Consider the following 23,015-nt stretch of genomic DNA (forward strand, 5'->3'; position numbering starts at 1 on the left):
TATCTTCTTGTTTCTTCCATGGATCTAATCAAATGAGCTTATTTGGATTGCAAGAGTCTCGCTGTAGTGAGGCTCAACCAGAAATCAGATTTCTCAACAACAAGGACTGTACGCATTCTGAACAAGTCTCTCTGCTTGTTCATAACAAAATTCGTATCACTTATTGTTTCTTCCACCACTTGGAGCAGGTCCCCAGCCCCCCATCCCACCCTCGAGGAGATCACTATCATGCAATGTTTCTTCTCTGGCCTCTCTCCTGCATGATTTCTTGTATGTGTAAAACATGTTCACTCTCCTCCCACAGAACCGGAATGATTTGCCCCTCCATAATATACTGCCTGCTTTGAGGGCCAAATGGACATCTCTCTTGTACTCTGAGCTTGTAGTGACACCTGGTGACATAATGGATGCCTTGCACATTATTAGAGCACCAACCAGTGGCAACAGGGAAATCCACTTGCTTCCATCCAAGTGTATTTAAAAACCCAACTTTCAGATTCAGCTCCAATGCCAAGGTAACTAGTCACGTATGGATGAAAAGATAATGGGGTTTTTATATACAGTACCAGTTTCCATAATCATGGTGTTTTGAAAATAATAATAATAATAATAATAATAATAATAATAATAATAATAAAATAAAATTATGTATACCCTACCCATCTGCCTGGGCTTCCCCAGCCACTCTGGGCACCTTCCAACAAAATATTAAAATACAGTAATGCATCAAACATTAAAAGCTTCCCTAAACACTGCTTAGAGCAGGTATGAAGAAACTGAGCCTCCAGATGTTGTTGGATTCCAACCTCCATCAGTCTTGGCCAGGATCACCAATGGATGATAGGAAGTGGGACTCCAGGAACATCTGGAGGGGAACAGGTTCCCTGTCTCTGGTTGAAAGCAAAGCATCATCTCCCACCCCTCCTAGAATACTGGTTCATCCGCTTTTCAGATCTAAAAAGTAAACCACTCCTTCACAATAACTTGTTCCTGGTTTTGTTTAGCTGGATGGTATGCTGGGTTTATAGAAATCCATGGAAAAGATGAACGATATACCGCCAACAAGAAGGGAACTCAGTTTTGCAAGCTGTCCTGCGGGCAGAAGCCACATGTGGTAAACGTGGCACAGATCTTAACACCATGACTTTCATTTTGGAGAAATGCAGAGGGGCTGGTTTGTTCATTCTTCTGTACTTCTTAATACTGCTCTCCAATGACACATGGTGTGTGTTCTAATCTTTTGTACTTATTCTCATTTGTTCCCCTTGCCACTGCCATCCTTGCAGTAGTGCAACTCATGCAACACGTTGGCGTCTAATATACACACAATAATTACCAGAATAATAATACATTCTTTATCAATCTTCTGAGAAAAATACAAAATCTTGTGCAAAGCCACAGAAACTTGCGAACTACCCAGTCTAAGATGAACTTATGTCTGATTTCAATAGATTTTTCAAATGCTTCGCCCTGCCAGTCCAAGTAATCAAGAGGCCTCTGTTCTCCCCGATGAGGCTCTATTACTGGGGCTTGCACGTAGCACACACCATGACTTTCATTTTGGAGAAATGCAGAGGGGCTGGTTTGTTCATTCTTCTTAATTCTGTTCTCCAATGACACACGGTGTGTGTTCTAGAGCCAGTGTGGTGTAGTGGTTAAGAGCGGTAGTCTCGTAATCTGGGGAGCCAGGTTCGCGTCTCCGCTCCTCCACATGCAGCTGCTGGGTGACCTTGGGCCAGTCACACTTCTTTGAAGTCTCTCAGCCCCACTCACCTCACAGAGTGTTTGTTGTGGGGGAGGAAGGGAAAGGAGAATGTTAGGCACTTTGAGACTCCTTAAAGGGAGTGAAAGGCGGAATATCAAATCCAAACTCTTCTTCTTCTTCTTCTTTTGCACTTATTCTCATTTGTTCCCCTTGCCACTGCCATCCTTGCGGCACAATTCAGCTTGCACAGCCCTTTGATAATATTAATAATCAGCCGCCGCCACCACACACACACACACACACACACACACACACACACACACAATGATTTTGCCTCCACAGTTAACAGTGTATTAAGCGAGTTTGCCCTATCTGTTCTAATCACCGGGCTAGATCACAAATGCATGTGCATTGCTTGGTGACTGTACACTTGAGGGTGGCTGAATGTGAGAACTGCCTCCATTGGCCAATCGGAAAGTTCCACCTGTGCTGTTTAGAACTCCGACGGCTCCTTTGCATGTGAGAACCATCCAACAATTTTGCAGTCCTCAAGTGATGAATGTACGTGTGAGAATGAACCAACCCCTGGCATGGGAACCAGTGTGGTGGTGTGTGTTGGACTGAGGAGACTGGTTCAAATCCCTCCACCCTCAGTCATGAAACTCACTCAGTGATCTAGGGCCAGTTCCTGTCATATAGTGTAACCTATTTCACTGTTGTTGTGAGGATTTAAAATAAAGGGTTTTTTGGGGGGGGACATTTATGCTACTTTGATCACATAGGGGGAAAGGCAGGATAGAGATGTAGTAAATTAATAATCCTAAATTTCTCTAGGCACAGACTTCACAGGGATTTCGTTCAGAATTTTTTCAGCCTCTCAACAATATCCTCCAATATACCCGGTTATTTGTTGACAATGCTTAGGATGACTTGTTGCAAGTTTTGAAAGCTTGCAAATGCTTTAAAGCAGCTACAACTAATGCAATGGAAGTGATGTTAATTTATATGCCTTATTTTATCTTTAAAAAAATTCTATTTTGCCCATCATGGCTCCGTAAAGCCCATAATACGTATATAGCTCTTAAGCGCTCAGAGCAGCTAAGTGCTCTCAGTAATCCCTCTAATCCCGCTGCAACTAAGGTAAATCAGAGTTGTTACACCTGTACAGTGGTACCTCGGGTTACAGGTTCAGGTTACATACGCTTCAGGTTACAGACTCCACTAACCCAGAAATAGTGCTTCAGATTAAGAACTTTGCTTCAGGATGAGAACAGAAATCGTGCTCCGGCGGCGTGGCAGCAGCAGGAGGCCCCATTAGCTAAAGTGGTGCTTCAGGTTAAGAACAGTTTCAGGTTAAAAACAGACCCCCGGAACGAATTAAGTACTTAACCCGAGGTACCACTGTACAGGGTTACCAGGTGTCTTGATAGATTAGGACATGTAGGCCGAGAGCAGAAAATGTCACCTGGTAACTCAGGAGTGGGCCTTGGTGCCCATGGCATCAAACCAGTGTGGTGTAGTGGTTAGAGTATTGAACTGGGAGTGTTGGGAGACCAGGATTCAAATCCCCACACAGCCATGAAGCTCCCTGGGTGACCTTGGGCCAGTCACTACCTCTTGGACTAACCTACCTCACAGGGTGGTTGTGGAGATGCAATGAAGGCAGGGAGAGTGAGTTTTTGGTGAAATTTGAGCTGAAAAGTCCCAACTGGGAACTTCTGGTTCATAGCTCATGCTTTTAACTCCTAAGCTCCTTGGTTACATCTAGCTTATATATAACTACCCTTGCTTTCTCTCACTGCAGATGGCCATGCCCTGGAACAGTGTAGATGACCATGCCCTTGTATGCCTGATCTCAGCTCATTGAGGAGGCTCCTCCCTGATCTTCAGTGAGAAAAGAACCAAACTTTGTAAGTAACGAATGTGACACGTTGCCTTACAGACACTTCGAAAAGGCCTCGTGCTTTGATGCAGTACAGTGGCTCTGGAAAATGGAGTCCCTGCTTTGGTAGGCCTTGCCCACTCTTCTGATTTCTTGCTGCCACTGAAAGGCCATCTGGTCAAGTTGTCATCCAAATAGAGGCTCATCCCTTCCCAGCTCAGCTAACACAGTCCAGATTATGAACTGCTCACCAATCAAATAGTTCCACACCACTCAGGCAAGTGAGCCAAGTCGCAGAATGCAAGTGAAAGAGAGGAGGGGGGTAGAATTTAGTATGAGAGATGTCCATCTTAGATATTTCAAAACAGGGGAGGCACCCTTTTTCAATGTTGCAGGACCCACATACCAGTGGTGGGTGTGACCAGAGGCACAACTGTGTGACGCAGTGGAGGTAAATCTGACCTTCGTACGTAAAAATGTAAGCCGGGCCTGCTGGATCAAGCCCATCTAGTCCAGAATCTTGCTCTCACAGTGGCCAGCCAGATGCTTGTAGGAAGACCACAAGCAGGAACTGAGCAAAAAAGCCCTCTTTCTTCTCCCCCACTGTGGTTTCCAGCAACTGGTATTCAGAAGCGTTACTGATGTCTAGGCAAAGCTTTAGACATCATGGCAAACAGGCCAGTTTCTTCACAGGCTCCTGCACCCCTCTCTAGTCTCCATCCAGGTAAGCAAAAGCCATGACCAGCATTGTAGGGCACTGTCATGGACTGGTTGGACACAGAGGAATGTCACTGGGTGGCACCAGTGGGGGAACCCCCCAAGGAAAGAAGGCTCAGAGCCTGGGGATTGGTGGTGGGACAACGATGAGTTGTTAGAGGGAGAAGATTGGGGGGGGGAGGTGTTGGAAGCTGAAGAAATTACAGGGTTTAGTGAGAAGGGAGAATCTGTGGCAGAGAGAAGACCAGAAGCAGGAGGGGAAGGAGGCCAAGAGGCAGAGTTGACTCAGGCTGGTGAGTTTTCAAACGTATTTTCCCCTCCCAGACTTCCAGTCCTGGGAGAGGAGCAGGACATTTCTGCTGAAGTTGAATACATCCATAGCAAGGGGCAGTCCAACGCATTGGACAAGGAGAGCCAGGAACTGTGTTGTTGGTTTGCGTTGGCTCAACCAAATGGGCAGAATTGGCAGGTGCTGGCGGCAGCAGTGGTGGACCTACGTATCGAGGGCCCTGAAACTTGAACTGTTGTGGGGGCCGCTTTGCAACAGTGTCTGCGTAGCCACTGTTATCTTCTTCAGCCGCGACAGATCACCACACCTTTACAACATCTGGGCTACCGACTGTCAAAGTTTTGGAGTTGTTGACATATAGACCCCAAAGAATTAATCGATTTGACTTGTGACACTCAAATGGGGTCTACTAGGCCAAATTTTTTAAGCAATGTGGACTTACGTTGCTTCTGGGGCCCCTCTGAGATTAGGGGCCTTGAAACCAAAGCTTCATTAGTTTCATAGTAGATGTACCCCGGGGTGGTGGCACAATTCGAGGGGAGCCTGTCAGGCTGCACTCTCTTATCGTCTGAGCTTTTGACATCACCAACTTACTAGGTAGATTGAAAGTGTACCCCAAAAGTGACACTACCATGGGTTACTGCTGTCTGTTAAGGGTGCTGCTGAGAGGAGACCCCTATCCCCCTCACAGAGCTACAATTCTCAGAGTGGTTTAACAGTCGATCCCTCGTCACAGGGAACTCTGGGAACTGAAGCTCTGTGAGGGGAATAGGGGTCTCTTAACAACTCTCAGCAGTACCTTTAACAGACAACAGTTCCCAGGATCCTTTGGGGGAACCCATGAGTTGTTTTAAGCTGCACGATTTAAATGTATGTTGCAGATGGGGCCGTGGTCATTAATGGGAATTATTGAAGGATAGACAGCCACCAGATGGCACTCTATAACCAAAGTAGAGGAGTGGAAGGTTTAGGTTTTCTACCCCAGTTCGCTCCACGGCTGCCTCATCCATAGCAATCCTTTGCAAATGTGTGAGAGCAGAAAGCACACACTGCAGTTTTCAAGTACCTGCAGAAGCAGCCTTGTAATGGAAAGCTATGTCTATACTACAGATTGAAAGCAGATTAAAACCTGGTTTTAGCCATCATGGGTTCTCTAAGAACTTCTGGGATTTGGAGCGGGGGGGGTTGTTAAGTGTTATTTTTATAGGAAAAACGGTGCCAGAACTCACCATGAACACCTCCCTTGTTCTCTTATAATAGCAATGGCACCCACCTGAGAGGTGCCAGAACTGAGTTCTGGAAAGTTCTTTTAAATTTATTTTTAAAGAACCAGATGACCCTCTTAGTTGCTTTCAATTCTACAACTCTATGATTTTATTCCATCCATATAAAAAGAAAAACAACAAAGGTAAAAATATCAGAAATTATTATTGTTATTCTTTATTAAATTTGTATGCCACCCTATCCCCTCAGATCTCCCTCAGGAAGGTTCACAACATACAATATAAAAAACACAAAATACATAATAAAAATAAGAACAGAAATAAACCAATAGTATGCTGTCCCACAACACATTTAAAAAGGCATTGGATGTCACTCAGCCCAAGGCCTTGTTTTCCCCTGGCACCAGAAGGTGTATAAGGAAGGCACCAGGCGAACCTCATGTGCATTCCCTTAATTTGTCAACAAAATTGGAAGGTGTGAGGAGATGCCCATTAGTAGAAACATTAAGAAGTCACTATTTCCCACATTGATAAGAACCAAAGAGTCCTGGAGGTTAGTTGTGTTGGTATATGAATATAATAAAGTCCCACCACACAGTATAAAAATGTTCCGAATCTTCCAAGCCTCTGGAAACTTTCAGCTCCAGATTACATACATGTTTTTGTTTTTGTTTTACCACAAGGATATCTGCAGGCCTGGCTCTGTGTATATACTAGTTACTGCCAACAGACACGGTGCCAACTCTCTTTAGGTTGCCATTCTTTGAGTATGACCACCCCATGTATTTAGAAGTGAAAGCTGAAGAGTCATTTGTATGGAAGTCTTTAAAAGAGCAAATATTTCCTGCTCATGGGCAACTCTGGAGGGTGGTTGGGGCAGGGCAAGGCCCCTCCAAACTAGGAGCTTGCCCCCCCCCACTTGCCTCCCCCCTCCACTGCTGGACTCCTGCCATCCTAGACCATCAGTCAGTGTTGGCTGGGGCTGAATGAGCACTGAAGAAACACAGATTCCCCAACATGTTTTAGATGCTCCTTGGTAGGCCTGATCAAGGAACCTCCACCTTCTGAGGTTAGCGGATGGTCAGAGAAAGAGACTTTTCTATAAAGGGAGCTGAGTCTCTGGATTACCATCTCCAGAGATACCTATTTAATTATTTGATTTTGCTTATTGCTTGCCCCGCCCCCTCCACTAATTTTAATCTTTGTTGTTAAAATTGTTTTGTATGTTTTATTTCATTTTTTTTCAACAATCTCTTTAAAAATAGCAACAGTTGTTTTCAACATTAGTAATGGAAAAGCAAGCTGCAAATGCTTTAAAACGTTTTTTTAAAAATGTGGCTGTCCAGCCTACCTTACAAGGTTGTTTGTAAGAACCATCAAGTTATCACGAGGAGCATTATGAGTTCATAAGAGAGAAGTGCCGCATAAATAACTGTTGTGCAGTTAAATACGGGCCTTCAAAGCTGGCCAGATGGCTGGTTTTGCTCTTGATGAAAGCGGCAAGCTTTCTTTAAAAGACGCAAGAGGGCAGCACATGCCAATAAACCTTCCCAGCACTTCATGGGGGGAAACTGCTCTGGCTTCCCTCTTTTGGGTTATCATGGCCTGTTAACCCCATCTGAGCTCTGTTTTGGTTTCATTCCCTTTTATCACTTGCTGAAGGAAGACCTTTGAAGCCACAGAAGTCAGCTACGCTGAGACAGAGGAGTTCTCGGAGTTCGCAGTGCAGCAAAAGGTGCTCATTTCTTGCTGGTGAAGGCATCCTTGCAATAAAATCCAAAGCTGGTTCTTGAACTAATTATTGCCACGTAGCAGGGGGCATGAAAAATCTCCTGCCTGTTTCCTGGGTTTTATATTCAGGAAACATAAAGTCAACCATTAAGCAACCTGCATTCCATTCTGAAAAGTATGAAGAGCAATATGTTTCATATGCAGATTAGCTGATTATTTATAGAGCACCATCCGTACATAGCATTTTACAGAGTTTCCTATGTACACTGATCCAGGCAAGTCCCTGCCTCCAATGAGCTTACAATGTAATGTAAGCAGTGGGGGAAGACCCTGGGCATAGTCTGAGGGTGTGGTGCAGCTAAGTAGGACTTGCTGTGGTCAGTGTCTGGATAGGAGACCTCCTCAAAACTCCATATTGAGTGGAAAACTCCACGTTGAGTGGAACTTGTCACCTTGAGTTCTACGATGGAAGACAACAGAGATGTACACTATTAAAACAAATAAACAAGATGGGAGGGGAAGAGATGATAGGTAGCCACGGATGGGTGTGAGGAAATGCAGTTGCATGCACTTGAGGATAAAGTTGGGCATAAAGATTAAGAAAAATACGTCACTGAAAAGATGAGGGTTTGAGGAAGTATTGTAAGGAAGAAAAAGAGATGGGGCATTACTTATGTGATCAGGGGGACCAGGCATAAGGGGTGGAAAGGAGGCTGGGGAGAGTCAAGTTAGAAAGCAATGAGACTGTCAGGCAGCTGAGGGTGAGGCATGCTTGGCATACTTCTGGGGATTTTTTTTTTTTAATGAAAGTTGTGAGGTCTGTTTTGTTCATTGATTGATTGTCTTGCCTTCAATTCGGATTCCAGCTCAGCGTTTGATTCACAGCGCTGCCTCAGGGGATATTGTTTCTCAGACTATGTTTTCCCAGTCAATAAAATGGGACCTTGAGCGTTCTGGTTCCCAAGATGGCGGTGAAGGTAAAAACGAAGGAGAAGGAGGGCAGGGAGCCATTTTGTGTACCAAAAAAGAGCTGCACAAATTGATTGCTGGTTACTTTCCATTCATTTTAAGTTCCTTTTTTAAAAAAAAGTATACTCCACTCCTTGCTGAAGGCTCAAAATGTGCAGGTGTCAAATATGAAGAGTATTCTTTTTTTAAAAAATCTAACACATTTAATGCTCCACACTAAATAATTACAATTTAACAATATTTTAATAAGTATAAATATATTGCATGCTCTTTGATGCTTCCTTTGCATCCTGTCACTGTGCCTGTTATGCTACACCCCATTAACTGGGTGTACCTAGCAATCCTTTTGCCACATTGACCAAAGTCATGTTAGAACTGCTTGTCTTGTGGCTCAGTACTGAAGTTCTTAGGTAAATAAATTTTGTCTTGGGATTGCCATACCAGTTAGCAGGGAGAGAGCTATGTACGTATGTATGTAAAGCAGATTTGTGCCACTGACAGAAAAGCCCTAATCATGTTTTGCTTGATAAACCATTTGCAAAGATGATCTCCTGAGATGCACAAAACCTAATAGCTAACCACCTTACCTAGGTCCAGCCTCTTTTTATGGAATCATAGAATTGTAGAGCTGGAAGAGACCCCAAGGGTCATTTAGTCCAACCCCCTGCAAGGCCAGAATGGAGGACTAAGCCCCAGGATTTGTTGAACTACAACTCTCATCATCCTTGTCCTTGTCCATTGGCCATGCTAGCTGGGACCGATGGGAGTTTGAGTCTGACAACACTGCAGAGCCACAGGTTCCTCAGTGCCGCCGAAATAAGTGATGCGTCTGGGAATGGCATGTACCATAGAGCTATATCTGCACTGCCATAGACCTATACTGCTTTAAAAGCCGTTCACTCTTTTCAGGGATCATTGGGACTTTGGAACGGTGTCTCTGGTGTGACCACATTGTTATTTCCGTATAGATTTGTTCCCTCATATCTGGAAGGAATGTCATGGAGCTGGAAAACATGCTCAAATGGGCCGTCAGAATGATCCAAGAGTCGAAAGAACTTCTCTGTGAGAAAAGGCTTTATTGATTAAGAACTCTGTAAATTTATTTATTTGGTTTTTCAGATTAAAGTTTTACAATCACATATGCAACATGCAACATAAAAACAAGGTTCCAAAGCATCTCCTGGACTTCCCTCCTCCCCTTTGTGGGTCCTATTTTTAGTCATTTCCTCCTGCATCTTTTATAAGATTCCAAATCTTTTACCTCTCCACTGTGTCCAAAATTCACCATTAAACTACAAGTGTTATTCTAATCCTACTAATGATTTTAGCTGTTTACACAATGGTTTTTAAGATAAATTATAAATTTTCCCCATTCTCTATTGAAATTTTGGTCTTCCTGATTTCTGATTCTTCCCGTCATTTTTGCCATTTTGGCATAATCCATCAACTTAATCTGCCAAATTGATTAAGAACGTTAAGTATGCAACCCTATGCAGCGTCTGCTCAGGAGCAAGCCCCAATGATTCCAACCATTTTGCCCCCAAATTAGCATGCATAGGATTGCAGCCCAAAGCAGCAGGATGGGAGAACGTGAAGCACAGCAGCCTTGCATTTAAGCACAAGCATAGATATAGGAGTGGCCAGGTGCAAAAGGACAGTTGTGCAGAAGAGGAAATTTCAGCTGGCATAGCTTGCATGGCAAGAAGACAGGGGCTCCTGAACCTTTAAATTTCAGCAGGTATGGCTTGCCATGCAGGAACTGCCTGCTGAAATTCCTTTGTCTTCACAACCATTAAAGGTGAAGGCACACCATCCTCTTTTTCACCTGGTCACCTTATAGAGGCAAAGAAGGGATTGCATGCAAGCGAATGAGTCAGCTGCTAAAGGCTCTGCACCTTGGATTGAACCAAGCAGATCGTGAGAGGAGGGGAGCGCCCTGCTCTGTACCATAGCGCAGAAAAGCAGCGCGTTCCTAGAGGAGGCTTGAAGCGAGTAGAAGGCTGCTGGCAGCTTTTCAGGCTAGAAGCTTTTGTGTGCCTACTTACAAGGCAGTGAGAAAGGCTTATAACATTGGGAACGGTGAAAGCGAAGGTCCGTCCCTCTCTCTTATAACACCACCACTAGTTGGGGTCACACCCTTTATCAAACCAAGGAGGCCAAACTAAAGTACTTCTTTATGCAACGCGTGCCTAAACTGATGGACCCTGCCACTGTAAGATGTGGTGGTAAGGTAAAGGTAAAGGGACCCCTGACCATTAGGTCCAGTCGTGACCGACTCTGGGGTTGCGGCACTCATCTTGCTTTATTGGCCAAGGGAGCCAGCGTACAGCTTCTGGGTCATGTGGCCAGCAGGACTAAGCCACTTCTGGAGAACCAAAGCAGCGCACAGAAACACCGTTTACCTTCCCACCAGAGTGGTACCTATTTATCTACTTGCACTTTGAGGTGCTTTCGAACTGCTAGGTTGGCAGGAGCAGGGACCGAACAACGGGAGCTCACCCCGTTGCGGGGATTCAAACCACCGACCTTCTGATCGGCAAGTCCTAGGCTCTGTGGTTTAACCCACAGCACCACCCGTGTCCCAAGATGTGGCGGTAGCAAGTGGCTTTTAAAAAGACTAGGACAAGCTCTCTGAGAAATGGTCTCTTGGCAACAATTCTTAGTTACCCAGAGTGGCTGGGGCAACCCAGTCAGATGGGTGGGATATTATTATTATTATTATTATTATTATTATTATTATTATTATTATTATTATTATATTTGCCTTGGTAGCTGAAAAGGGACCTTCTACCCGTATGGCAGAGGCAGAATGATTTTGATTCCTGGAAAAGTAGAGATGAACAGGGGGTGGTCCTCTCTGTCAGGCCCTGCTTGTTGACAAGTGCATAAGGCGCATAAGCCATCTTGACTGTATTTCACCTCCCAGGGTCAGCGGCAGTGTTCTGTCTATCGGTTGTCGGGAGTTGCAAGTGAGGAGAGCACTCTTGTGCTCAGCTCTCCTCCCACAGCTAAGTCTTTCTTTTGGGGGGGGGGGCTCTCTGTGTGTTTGTGTGTGGACTCCCAAGCCCTCACCCCCTCCTCCCCTTGACTTACCTCCCCCTCCCCTTCCCCAGTTCCACCCCACCTTCCCTGCCAAGATGGCTTGATTAAAAAGCCGCTGCTCCTGGAATAGCTGCACAGCTGGTGATCCTGTCAGCACCCCTGAGCAGAAAGTCGCTGAAGATTAAAATCTCCAATTAGCGGGAACGTGAAGCCGGCAAGAAATGCGGCAGATTCCAAAGCTTGGGAACACCTTGATAGGACTTCTTCTGCCCAGGACTGGGAATAAGCCCACTTTCCGGCCTAATGGCCGGATTTGGTGTTCCATGTTGGTTTATGCTGCCCACTGTTGGTGTGGATATTTATGCTATTGCTACTCAGTCTTCTCAGACATGGCTTTGTTTTCACTCTGGGAGTCCCTTTCCAAGGCTACCACTTTTAACTCTTGAAATGTGAGATTATTAACGCAAATGTTTGTTTAGAACTTGGGCGTTTCGCGTTTTGCTTTTATGCGAGTTGCATTTCTGATCCTCGCCAGATTCTCATGCCCCAAAGCCTAGTCAACGGTGCAATCCTGTGCGTGTTTGCTCAGAAGCAATTCTCGCTGTGTTCGAGTGGGTTTACTCCCCGGAAAGGGGACGTAGGATTGCAGCCTAAATTGCTAATCCTTGTGAATGTAAGGAGTCAACATTATATTTAAAAAGGTGTTATCGAACACTTGACCCACCCATTAGCACAGAATTTAAAACCATAGATTCTGCATGATACCTTACAATTAGCTTGGAATATGAGCCCATGAATATCTGGCTCCATCCTGGAGAGCGACTATAGCTGTTGTGGGTCACTGTAGATTATTGTGTGTTGATACAGAAATAAAACGTTGAAATGGAATGTTACGCAGTTTAACGTTTTTCCCCTTTCCTTCAGCATGGTTAAAGGACAAAAGCTGTCTTGGATTTGTGCCATTGACAGTGACACAAATAAAGAATATCAAGAGCTTGCCAGAGCGGTGTGCATTCTGCCACGGAACCTCTGCACAAGAATAAATACCGTATTGTGCCTCTTTCCTTCCTGCTCCCAGGCTTTTAGCAGGTTGAGGGTGATTTAAGCTAGGGAATCAGCATGAGGGAAAGGGCTAAGGCTCCTTCCCTCAGAACCATAGTCCTGATCCAAATCTGTGAGTCTTGACAGCTGCTTTTAACCAAAGGAAAATATGTACTGAGATCAAATCATGGATGTCTTGAATCAGTTTTATTTTGGTCCAGAGAATTTGGACTTCAAGGGATTGGGGTTACGTATCTAGCAGCTGTGGAATAGGAAAGCTGTTAAAGATGGATGCTGAGAAATAAGGCTGGGGCTGGGGCTTGGGCAGAGATGGGGGGAGAAAGCGAAGTTAACATCTTGGTTTGAAATGACTACGCAAATCTTTGCTTGCAGACCCTGTCTCCAGTAACCTTGTTCAAATGGAATCTGTGTTGACTTAGCAACTGTTTCTCTGCTAGAGAATCTGTTTTCTTTTTTCCTCCTCCCCTTCCTGGATTCAGGCTTAGTTACTTGGGAGAAGGAGTGCATAAAAATGGGGCCAGGCCGCAGCTGATGAAATATAATAACGCCAACCACCGGCTATGGAAATCAGTCTGCCACGTCTCTTGTGCATATACACACGCATGCACACACACACACACAGCGCTAGCCGAACAGACTGGCATGGCCTTGTGTTGGCACAGGTTCAGAGAACCCTCCTGTAGCCTCTCTCTCCCTCTCCCTGTGTCTCGTTTGAATCAAAGCGCAGATGAGCCAATCGTAGCGGGATAAGGAGGGAGTTCGTGTGGCACGTCCTCACCTGCCATTTAATTGGATGTATTTTTAATTAATAGCACCTCGGGGACCGACATGAGACGCCGCCGGTCTTTGAATAGGGACTGGGGAGGAATTGGGGAACGTGCAAGGATTGGACCGCAGGGTGCTCTTAGTGGGCAAACACTGCCATCAATCAAGGGCCACTTTGGGCTGTTTGGATGGATCTCAGCACGAAGGGAAATGGATAGTGCGCATGTGTTATGTGCGTGTAGGACAGGCGAGGAATCAAAGGGAATAATTCGTCCTCCTTACTTCTAAGGACAAGCCTTGGCCGACTGGGAGAGGCGCCAGCCTCAAGAGGTTATCTTTACTTTTGCCTCCGAAGAGATGAGACTTTTGTTCATTGGTAGTTAAGCTTTGTTTAAGACTTCAGGGGAAGTGGCATCTTATCATCTAGAAATTTGCATTCCTGAGTGCCAGGTGGGTGGCAGCAAATGCTCAGTATCAGGAAAGAAGCCTCAGAGGTGCCCTGTTTATACCAGGGGTGCCCCTTCTGGAATTCAGTTGGGGTGAAGGCAAGCAAGGCAAGATTTTCATCAAGGCCAATTGAATGTATTCAAGATTAAATTGCAACCAAGCAGTGCACGTTAAGAAGAGTGGGGTATTTTATACACACAGCCTATAAGATTGCGAGTGACTACCCACAGAGGCCAAATGGGCACCATTTTGACACGCACACTTAATGCATTTGCCCTTTGGATTGATTGTAGCAATTGCCACTCAGGCTGCTTCGAGACGAAATTTCTGTGGAGCACTGATCCTCTTAATTTCCTTGCAAGGAGATCAGACAATGGGTGCTTCTAGGCTGTTGCTATATTCAGGCAGAATTTCATAGAATAGTAGAATTTGATCACTTATTGTCCATGCAGATTGCACAATTGATTGGGAGGCCCTGCTTCCCCTAGATATTGGGATGTTTAAGTTAAGGAAAGTGACAGGGAAGGCATTTGCTTTGATGCAATGTTGTCCATCCTCCCCACAAACAAAACTGGGTCATTGCTCAAGGAACTGGTCGCCTGGAAGCTCCAAATGCTACATTGAGCAAATACTGCCCTACAGTTTCCAGTGCATTTTTCAGTCACATTCCCTATTACAAGAAGTCCAATTTGAAGTGGGATTGGGTTTGCTGCTGGTGTGTGATTGAATCCCACCCGAAAATAGTGACAGTTTGGCCATGCCCTCAGAATCCATGGCCTGGGTCAAACTATAGGTCAGGTGTGGGGAACCTTTGGCCCTCCCGATGTTGCTATCATCCTTAGCCATTGGCCATCCTTGTTAGGGCTGATGGGAGTTGTAGTTCATCCTGAAGGGCCATTCCTGCTATAGGTGCCTTTAAGGAATAAGGACGTGTTGGCTGAAATGGGGAACAGGAGGCAAAATGCTGCCATATTCCCTCTAAATGACATTCCTGCTTCATAAGTTCAATATCTAAATGCTGGCATTGAAAACGGGTTCGGGGGTGAAGCCATACATTCCAGGGCTTGGCTCTGCCAAGCTTCCCTAGGCCGTGAATCATGACCAAATACGCCTGGAAGTGGAGTGTATTACTTGTGCAGACATACCCTAAAATCTAGCCAACTATTTGCCACAGGCAGACTCAGGGCTCTTTTCCCTCAGGCAAACAGAAAGTATTCAGAATATTGTCTCCAGCTCAGCTCCCTGGCAATTTAAACTTTTGTTAAAAGAAGAAGAATGTTTCTAAACCTTATGGCTGCGACCGTGTGCCAGAAAGGTGCCTGAATAAAATATTCAGCTGCCATGGGTACAGAATCAAGTTTTCGTTGGTACAGAATTTGAATTGCCTGGGTGCAGAATCTTAATTTCTTTTCTTTCTTTCTTTTTTTTAAAAAGTGCAAGTACTCGGAGTTCTGGGCATACTTGTGGAAAATAAATATACTTGTGTTAGCGTAAATGTAGGGTTGCCACTCCCTCGCCTCCCAAAAAAACCACCCTTTGCTTTAAACAATCGCTGCTGCTTTATAGGAGGAGATTCAACAGTGAATATGTTTCCCATCACTATATCTGTACAGCAGGAAAAGATTTGCCTGCTGAATGCATGAAGCATGTAGAAGGCATGGAAGCCCTTCCATGGGTCCGTGCCTGTGCATGAGGAGTGTGCATGTGTGCATACATAAGAGAGAGAATGCTAAACTGTTCCACAGTCCAGCATGAAGATGCAAACCTCCTCCGTCCATCCTATTCTTTCTGCATGCAGTTTTCTCCCTACCTGGATTGCTAAGGCTTGAAATAGAAAAATGCTGGTTCCTGGAAAAGTCCCAAGTGGATCTGGTGGGGAATGGACCTAAAGAGTGCCATGCAGAGATTTCTGGCAGGCCTGGGAGAGAGCGCAGGGACACCAAAGCCATCTATTCACCTGATTTGACATACGGCTAAAAATAAAAACAGCTTGGGGCGGGTAGAATAACCAGCCTTGTCCCTTGCTTTTCTGGCAGCTGGACTAAAAGCAGAAACTGGAACACTAGAACCTGGTTGGACCACTCTTTTTCTGGTTGGTTGGCAACCCTGTTCCCGCTTGGAGTGGGAAGAAAATCTGAGCACCCCAAAAAAGAAGACCCCACTAGTTTGGCTGCTTCTGATCTTACTCGGTTGGGCAAAGCAATAGTTGGTCTTCCAAGAAGGTCTAATTAACTCACCAACAAACAACGAACACACGCACACAGCCGTTTCCCCCACCCCCTATTCTGTCTGCTTTTTTTATTGGAAATGCTGTCTTCCGGCCTTGACTGCCACTGCCTCCGCAGAAGGGCGGCAAAGGAAGCCTGGGCTGGAAGAGAAACCTCTGGAAATGAGTGCACAGCTGGTACGGCTTTCCTCCTGCTCAGCTGCACCAGCCCCCCTTTGCCTTCTGGCGAGTCCCCAGTTGGCGGTGGTGGGGGGAAGGGGGTGGCGGGGAGGGGGGAAGGCGGAGGGGAAGGGGAGGGAGGGTTCCTGCTGGTAGAGAAGATGGTCTCTGCGGTGATGCGTGAGGGCAGCTGCCCTGCAGAAGGAATGATGGAGAGGGAGCTGGTTGGGGGGGTGGGCTGGGGAGGGGAGAGTCAGGTGCTTGTGGTTTTCAATGTAGGCCACTCATTAATATTTAGTGTCATTGGAGGACTGTGGGGAAAGTGTGAATGTGCGGCGGGGAGGTTTAGCCTTGCTTGTGTGGCAGCCTCTGCTTGGCCTTCTCTGCATTGGAATTTGCTTTGCCCAGGCAAGGATTGAGGCCTGCGAGCTGCAAGGCCCGAAGAGGCTTCAGGGGTATTCTTTGGCCCAAAGGCTTTCGGACAGAGTGGGGAAAGTTGTCACAGCTATTACTGAACGTTATTTCGCCCTAACCGTGGGTGGCTGTGCTCCAGACAACCTCTTTTATCAAGGAGTAATAAACTGCCACCTTGCTCACAGATGACCACACACAAACACACACAGTCCAAGCCTGGTCCTGTGCTTTAAAACATCCGCTATACAGTGGTACCTCGGGTTACAGACGCTTCAGGTTACAGACGCTTCAGGTTACAGACTCCACTAACCCAGAAATAGTACCTTGGGTTAAGAACTTTGCTTCAGGATGAGAACAGAAATTGCGCGGTGGCAGCAGGAGGCCCCATTAGCTAAAGTGGTACCTCAGGTTAAGAACAGTTTCAGGTTAAGAACAGACCTCCAGAACGAATTAACCTGAGGTACCACTGTATCTGCAGGGCTGAGTATGTACAGCTTTTCATAGCACTGAGAGAAACAGTATCTCTTGCTCCATGTCTGCAGAGAAAGCCGCTGCTACAGGCAGAGGAGCAGGGGCTGGTGGGGAAAGTTGGCAACCTGACGTACAGGCGTGTGGGGAGCTGGTTCTTGGTAGCGCCGCTCCAGAACTTTGTTATGTGCTGGCTCTTCTGTATGATAACGGGGACATGGTAAAAGTTTTTTTACCGTCTTGGTAAGGGCTACGGACAAGCATTTCTCCAGATACAAGATAAAAAGGTAAAGGACCGTTGGACGGTTAAGTCCAGTCAAAGGCGACTATGGGGTGTGGCGCTCATCTTGCTTTCAGGCCGAGGGAGCTGGCGTTTGTCCACAGGCAGCTTTCCGGGTCATGTGGCCAGCATGACTAAACTGCTTCTGGCGCATGGAGGACCATGACGGAAACCAGAGCGCACAGCTATTTATCTACTTGCACTTGACGTGTTTTTGAACTGCTAGGTTGGCAGGAGCTGGGACAGAGCAACAGGAGCTCACCCCATTGCAGGGATTTGAACCGCCGACCTTCTGATCGGCAAGCCCAAGAGGCTCAGTGGTTTAGACCACAGCCACAGATACAAACACTGCGCTAAGTTACTGATAAGTGTAGCATCGTCTGTATTGACCTGGTGCATTAGCAAGGACTTAATAGAACGAGGATGTGCTGTCAAAGCCAATTTTCACTGTCCAGATTCAGCCCTGGAAGATGTGAATTGATAGCACTCGAGAGAAGCGTCAAACATTAGCCCAGTTTATTGTCTTCCTTACTAAAACCTGCTTCACTTATTTCAGAAAATCCAGGGATATGTTATGCAATGCAGGGGGGCAAGGGCAGCATGTAAAATGTAAGGTGTGCATTTGGCCAATCCTCTGAGATAGAAAGTCTATGGGGACCGTGGTGCACCCAGTTCACACTTTACAGTGCATGCAGAGCAGGGAGGCTGTATCCCACCATGCATGCAATATTCCTAGCTCCAAGAGGTATGTCAACCAGATGTAAGTAACCTATAGTCCAACCTACACATTGGTGGGATTAGAAAATAGGGCTTTAAGAAAACGGAAGTTCCAGTTTCCAGTTACTCCAGAGCCTCTCTTTTTAGAAGTTAAGCTCCAGTCTTAAAAGATGCTGTACAAACCACAGATTGGTGGGGTTTGAAATCTACTTTAGATGAGTGCGATTGGGGGGTTGACCACTAAGTAGAGAGGAAGGGGAGAAAGATGTGTCGGGAAGCAGGAAAAGTGGGAATAAGGGGGGGAGGAGCATGGAATGACCACTTCATTTGTGCGAGGCATCTTCAGCTACTTGCCAACGTTGCACTTTTCTGCAATGACTTGGTTCCTGGTTTGTGGCAAACTGCCCTGGATTGCATGTGCCAGAGGTTCATAGAATCATAGAATTGTAGAGTTGGAAGGCTGCCAAACTTTGGTCTGCAAGCTTCCATTCCATTCCTTGGAAAGGCTATTGAACAGTAAAGAATATCTGTATTTGACACTGCACTTAATTCGTTTTTTCCCTGATGACAGAGATCAAGGCTGTTTTGACCAGGTTAGCAAAAAAGGCTAACAAGGTTTTGGCAAAGGGGCCATGATTTTCATAATATGGCACTGATGCAGTCAAATTTTTCCTTTTAAAAAAAATTTCCCTTAAAAATTCACCAGGTAAGTGTAATTTTGCTGAACCTGATCTGAGAAACTTTATACTGAACTTCACAGAACTTTGCTCCCCCAAATAGGCACATCAATCACATATTAAAGTATGTGTATGTGCTTTGATCTGTCATATTCCCCCAAAAGTTTACTAACTGTTGCAACGAACTCTCCAGCAATTTTCAAGTGGCCATCCTCCCATTAAAAAAAAGAATTGATAGTGGGGTTGCGGATCTCCTTTCAGCACAGGGTTGAACTTAAATGATTCTCCTGTGGTCCCATGAATAATTGCAATGACAGGAGATCTGTGGCTCTCAGAACTGTCATGGGAAAAAATAATCTTGCCCCCGAGAGAGAAGTCCTACGATTTATTTGTCCCTTTGTGATCCTATGACTCATATAAAGCCGCAAAGCAAACCAGTCAATCTTGAATGTGTTTTTCAAAACATGATAACTGCTAGAGTTAAACATTCAGACCTTTGTGCAGCTAGATTGGATTAAAAAACGCTTGTGCAGGAAAAAAAGTGCAATGGTTGGCTGGCGTGTTTGGTGTCCGAAAAGTGATCTGTAAGCAGGGCAGTCCACTGCTCAAAATGAGGTCTTGAAGAGGGGTTTGAAGGGAACTGAAGCAGAAACTGACGGCAGGAGCCCTATGTGGGATGTAATCCACTGGGAGCAGTCAAATACAACATTCCTTGTTTTGCTAGAGTGGGCATGCAAGGGAATGTTTGGTCCAGCCAGTCGAAACTTCCTGTTCCTCCTGGCCTGGAGCATCCTTCCTTGTATGTGACTATAGGTGGGCGTGACCTTTCCAGACCTGGTAAAAGGCCAAGTCACGTGGCCACCTCCCTCTCTTCAATCTTTTTCGTCTTGCAAACTTCCTGATTCACCTGGACTGTACTGCTGGCTGCCAACCAGCAGCCCCCCAGGTTATCTCCCATATGGGGTAAACCTGTTTGTACATGTTTGTAACTTTAAGCCTGAAGTCTGCCTTCAGGGATCACACTGTGCTATGCCTGATCATGAGTAAAACTACTTTTTGTTGCTTATAAATAAGACTGTTGAGTCTTTATTCTTTTAGGAGGGATCAAAGGGGTCTTACCTGGAATAATAGAACATATCTCAGTCTGGGCAAGCCCGATTGTCTTAAGAGGCTCACATGAGTCTGCAACCAGTTTTCTGCTGCTGCCTAAGAAGGGGAATGCACTCTGCTAAGGGAAGAAGCTTGATAGCACAAGTTAGGAAGGATAATAATAATCAGTATATCCTCTCCTGCCACCCTCAACATTCCCACAACCATCCCAGGCACAAGGTGGGCAATAAGACAAGAGTGGGAGAAGGGAAGACAAAGAGGGACTGGTGGTTTGGGGGCAGAGGAATGTGATATCTAAGGTATGGGGAATGGGTAGGTTCTAGGGGAGGAGAGGTAGAGAAATATATATAACAGAAAACCTGGAATAAACCCAGACTATCTGGGTCAAACAGCGACAGCTGGCGAGGAGGGTGCCACAGGGAAGGACAGCTGCCATCCATCCATGACCTGCACACACACAGAGAGAGGAAGAGTGTGTGTGTGTGAAGCCTTCTATTTCCAATATGTTGGCAATTCTATGGCGATCACCCTTGGAAACCTATTTGTTCCTCTCATACCCATCTCGTAGAGGCTGGAGCCTGTTTCTCACAAATGTCGCTATTGCCATGTCTTCCTCTGCTGCCTTTTCTCCCTTCTGCGTGGCGTAAAAGAGCATTGCGTATTGTTACAAAACAAACAAACCCAGAACGCAGCGATTTTGGCAACACTTTCGTTGAGTGTTATTATTTGTGACTTTTTACTTTTACCCTTGGTAGTTAATGTTTACTAGAGCCAACGGCATACTTTGTGTAATGCAGGGTTACACAAGGAAAAAATGCCAGGATGTTCGACTGTGGGCATCTCTCAAAGGACCCCCCCCCCCACTATAGTCATAACATTTGAGAGTGGGGAAGACAAAGGAAAGGGAAGAAAATTAAGGTGTGTGTAGAGGGGTGTGTGAATGTGATTGATCCAGTTGTATCTACTTAGGCTGAGTTAGGGGTGATGAGGGTTGGGTTTAAGAGGTTGAGCTAGAGAGGCTTTGTTGAGAGGCTAAGGAGGGATCTGAAGAAATCGTTACGTCCTCACAAACATTATTGATGGAGGGCATTCTGGACAGCAAGGGAGACTAAGGCAGAGCAAAGAGAGCACGAGACCGTCAAACAATTGAGGGCAGTACAGTTTCAGATCTGGCCCTCCTAGCAATTCATGATAGACCCCAAATAATTTGACTGTGGAAACAAGGTACCATGGAGAAACCATGGGCAATGCAGATTTGAGCGCTCAGGAGGGAGTGCTTCAATGTATCGTGGGTTCTGGCAATGACCAAGTACAGTGGTACCTTGGTTCCCAAATGGCTTGGCTCCTGAACGTCGCAAACCCCGAAGTAAGTGTACCGGTTTGCAAACGTTTTTCAGAAGCCGAATGTCCGACACAGCTTCCAATTGAGTGCTCCTGCAGTCAATTGGAAGCCATGCCTTGGTTTTTGAACCATAGGGAGTTGAACTGACTCTTGGAACGGATTAAGTTCGAGAACCAAGGTACCACTGTACTCAGGAAACACTGGGGCAGATTGGAGTACTTCCTGTTTCCTGGTTGCTGGGACTGAACCTGTGACTTGTCTGCGTGCAAGGCAGATGCTCTACCACTGAGCCACAGCCAATATCAAAATATACTGCTGCATGTAAACAAAGGGTAAGAAAGAAATTCCAGTGATTTAGCTGATTAATTGGTAGGATTAATAATTAAAAACAGTTTGATAAAAAGGTGTCCCCAATTAATCAGGCAGATTTTGAAATAATTAGCCATTATTTCATTAGTACATAAACGCTGAGTATGTGTCATCTTTGAAAAGCCACCAGTCTCCCTCTCCCAATGCAGGTGGAGATACGTCTTCTAAAATAGTGCATTTTAAACACAGAAGCAAATAATACATTTACTTCAGGACTGCTGCTTTTATGTCGATGCAAATTTAATTGATTGATTAATCAATATGCAAAATTGATTGATTGACTACAACTCATATACATAGCTGTATACATGTTGCAAACATGTGATTAGAGTTAATCATGTACTGAGTAATACTATACATGTGTAGTCCAAAGTTAGACATATTGAATTAAATGGAGTTTGCTTCCAGGTAAATGGGTCTAGGACTGCACCTTAGATTTATGTAATCTGGGAGGGTGGGAGACTTTAAAAGTGGGGTCGGCCATGTGGCACTCTTTAGATGTTGCAGGACTACAACCCCCATCATCCCTGACTATTGGTCATGCTGGCTGTGGTTGCTGGGAGCTGGAGTCCGTCAACATCTGGAGGGCCCCAGGGTGACTGAAAAAGTACAGTGGTACCTCGGGTTAAGAACTTAATTCATTCCGGAGGTCCATTCTTAACCTGAAACTGTTCTTAACCTGAAGCACTACTTTAGCTAATGGGGCCTCCCGCTGCCGCCGCGCCACCACGACGCGATTTCTGTTCTCATTCTGAAGCAAAATTCTTAACCCAAGGTACTATTTCTGGGTTAGCGGAGTCTGTAACCTGAAGCATCTGTAACCCAAGGTACCACTGTACTCCTAAGTAGAAGGGTATGTATTTTATTTAGAACATTTTAACACCCCTTTTTCTCTGAGAAATATAAAATGACTTGTGATAAACAATGCACAATAGTGCAAATTAAATGTTTCTACTGTAAATGAACAACATGATTGACTTCTCACAGTATACTTTATTCTTTCTTTTTCTTTCTTTCTTTCTTTCTTTCTTTCTTTCTTTCTTTCTTTCTTTCTTTCTTTCTTTCTTTCTCTGTCTCTCTGTCTCTGTCTCTGTCTCTGTCTCTCTCTCTCTCTCTGGATTTGCAGAGTTCAACATAACCAAACCGAACAAAAGTTGCTGTTCAGCACAGCAAGGGCAGAAATTCAGAGTTAACGCTATGTTCGGCCTTCACTCTTTCTTTTACCACCCTTTGGAGCCACTCCTTGAAAGATCCCTGCTCCACCCATTTAACAGCCTCGTTTTATTTATTTGTTTGTTAATCAGATTTATACACTGCCCTTCATTGAAATATCTCAGGCTGGTTCCCAAGATCAAAACACAAGGTGCAAAAGTACAGATAAATAGTTAAAACACAAACAGCAGAACAATACCCCGTCCCC

At 45.3% G+C, this 23,015-nt stretch overlaps 1 long non-coding RNA gene across 3 annotated transcripts in view; it reads left to right on the forward strand.

Moving 5' to 3' along the window:
- Positions 1–384: 384 nt before the first annotated feature.
- Positions 385–23,015, forward strand: part of LOC310748190 — a 65,491-nt gene continuing 42,860 nt past the window's right edge. Inside the window, exons 1-3 of one of the 3 annotated variants that reach the window (XR_014541178.1) lie at positions 385–515; positions 3,510–3,615; positions 4,629–10,506. This is a non-coding gene — a long non-coding RNA (uncharacterized lncRNA). Of the gene's footprint in view, positions 516–2,903; positions 3,616–4,628; positions 10,507–23,015 lie in introns of those variants that run through there. The other 2 variants (XR_014541179.1, XR_014541180.1) reach the window with 2 other exon arrangements.

This window comes from Podarcis filfolensis (assembly GCF_964270895.1).
Source record: "Podarcis filfolensis genome assembly, chromosome: 13".
In the NCBI taxonomy this organism is placed as follows: Eukaryota; Metazoa; Chordata; class Lepidosauria; order Squamata; family Lacertidae; genus Podarcis; species Podarcis filfolensis.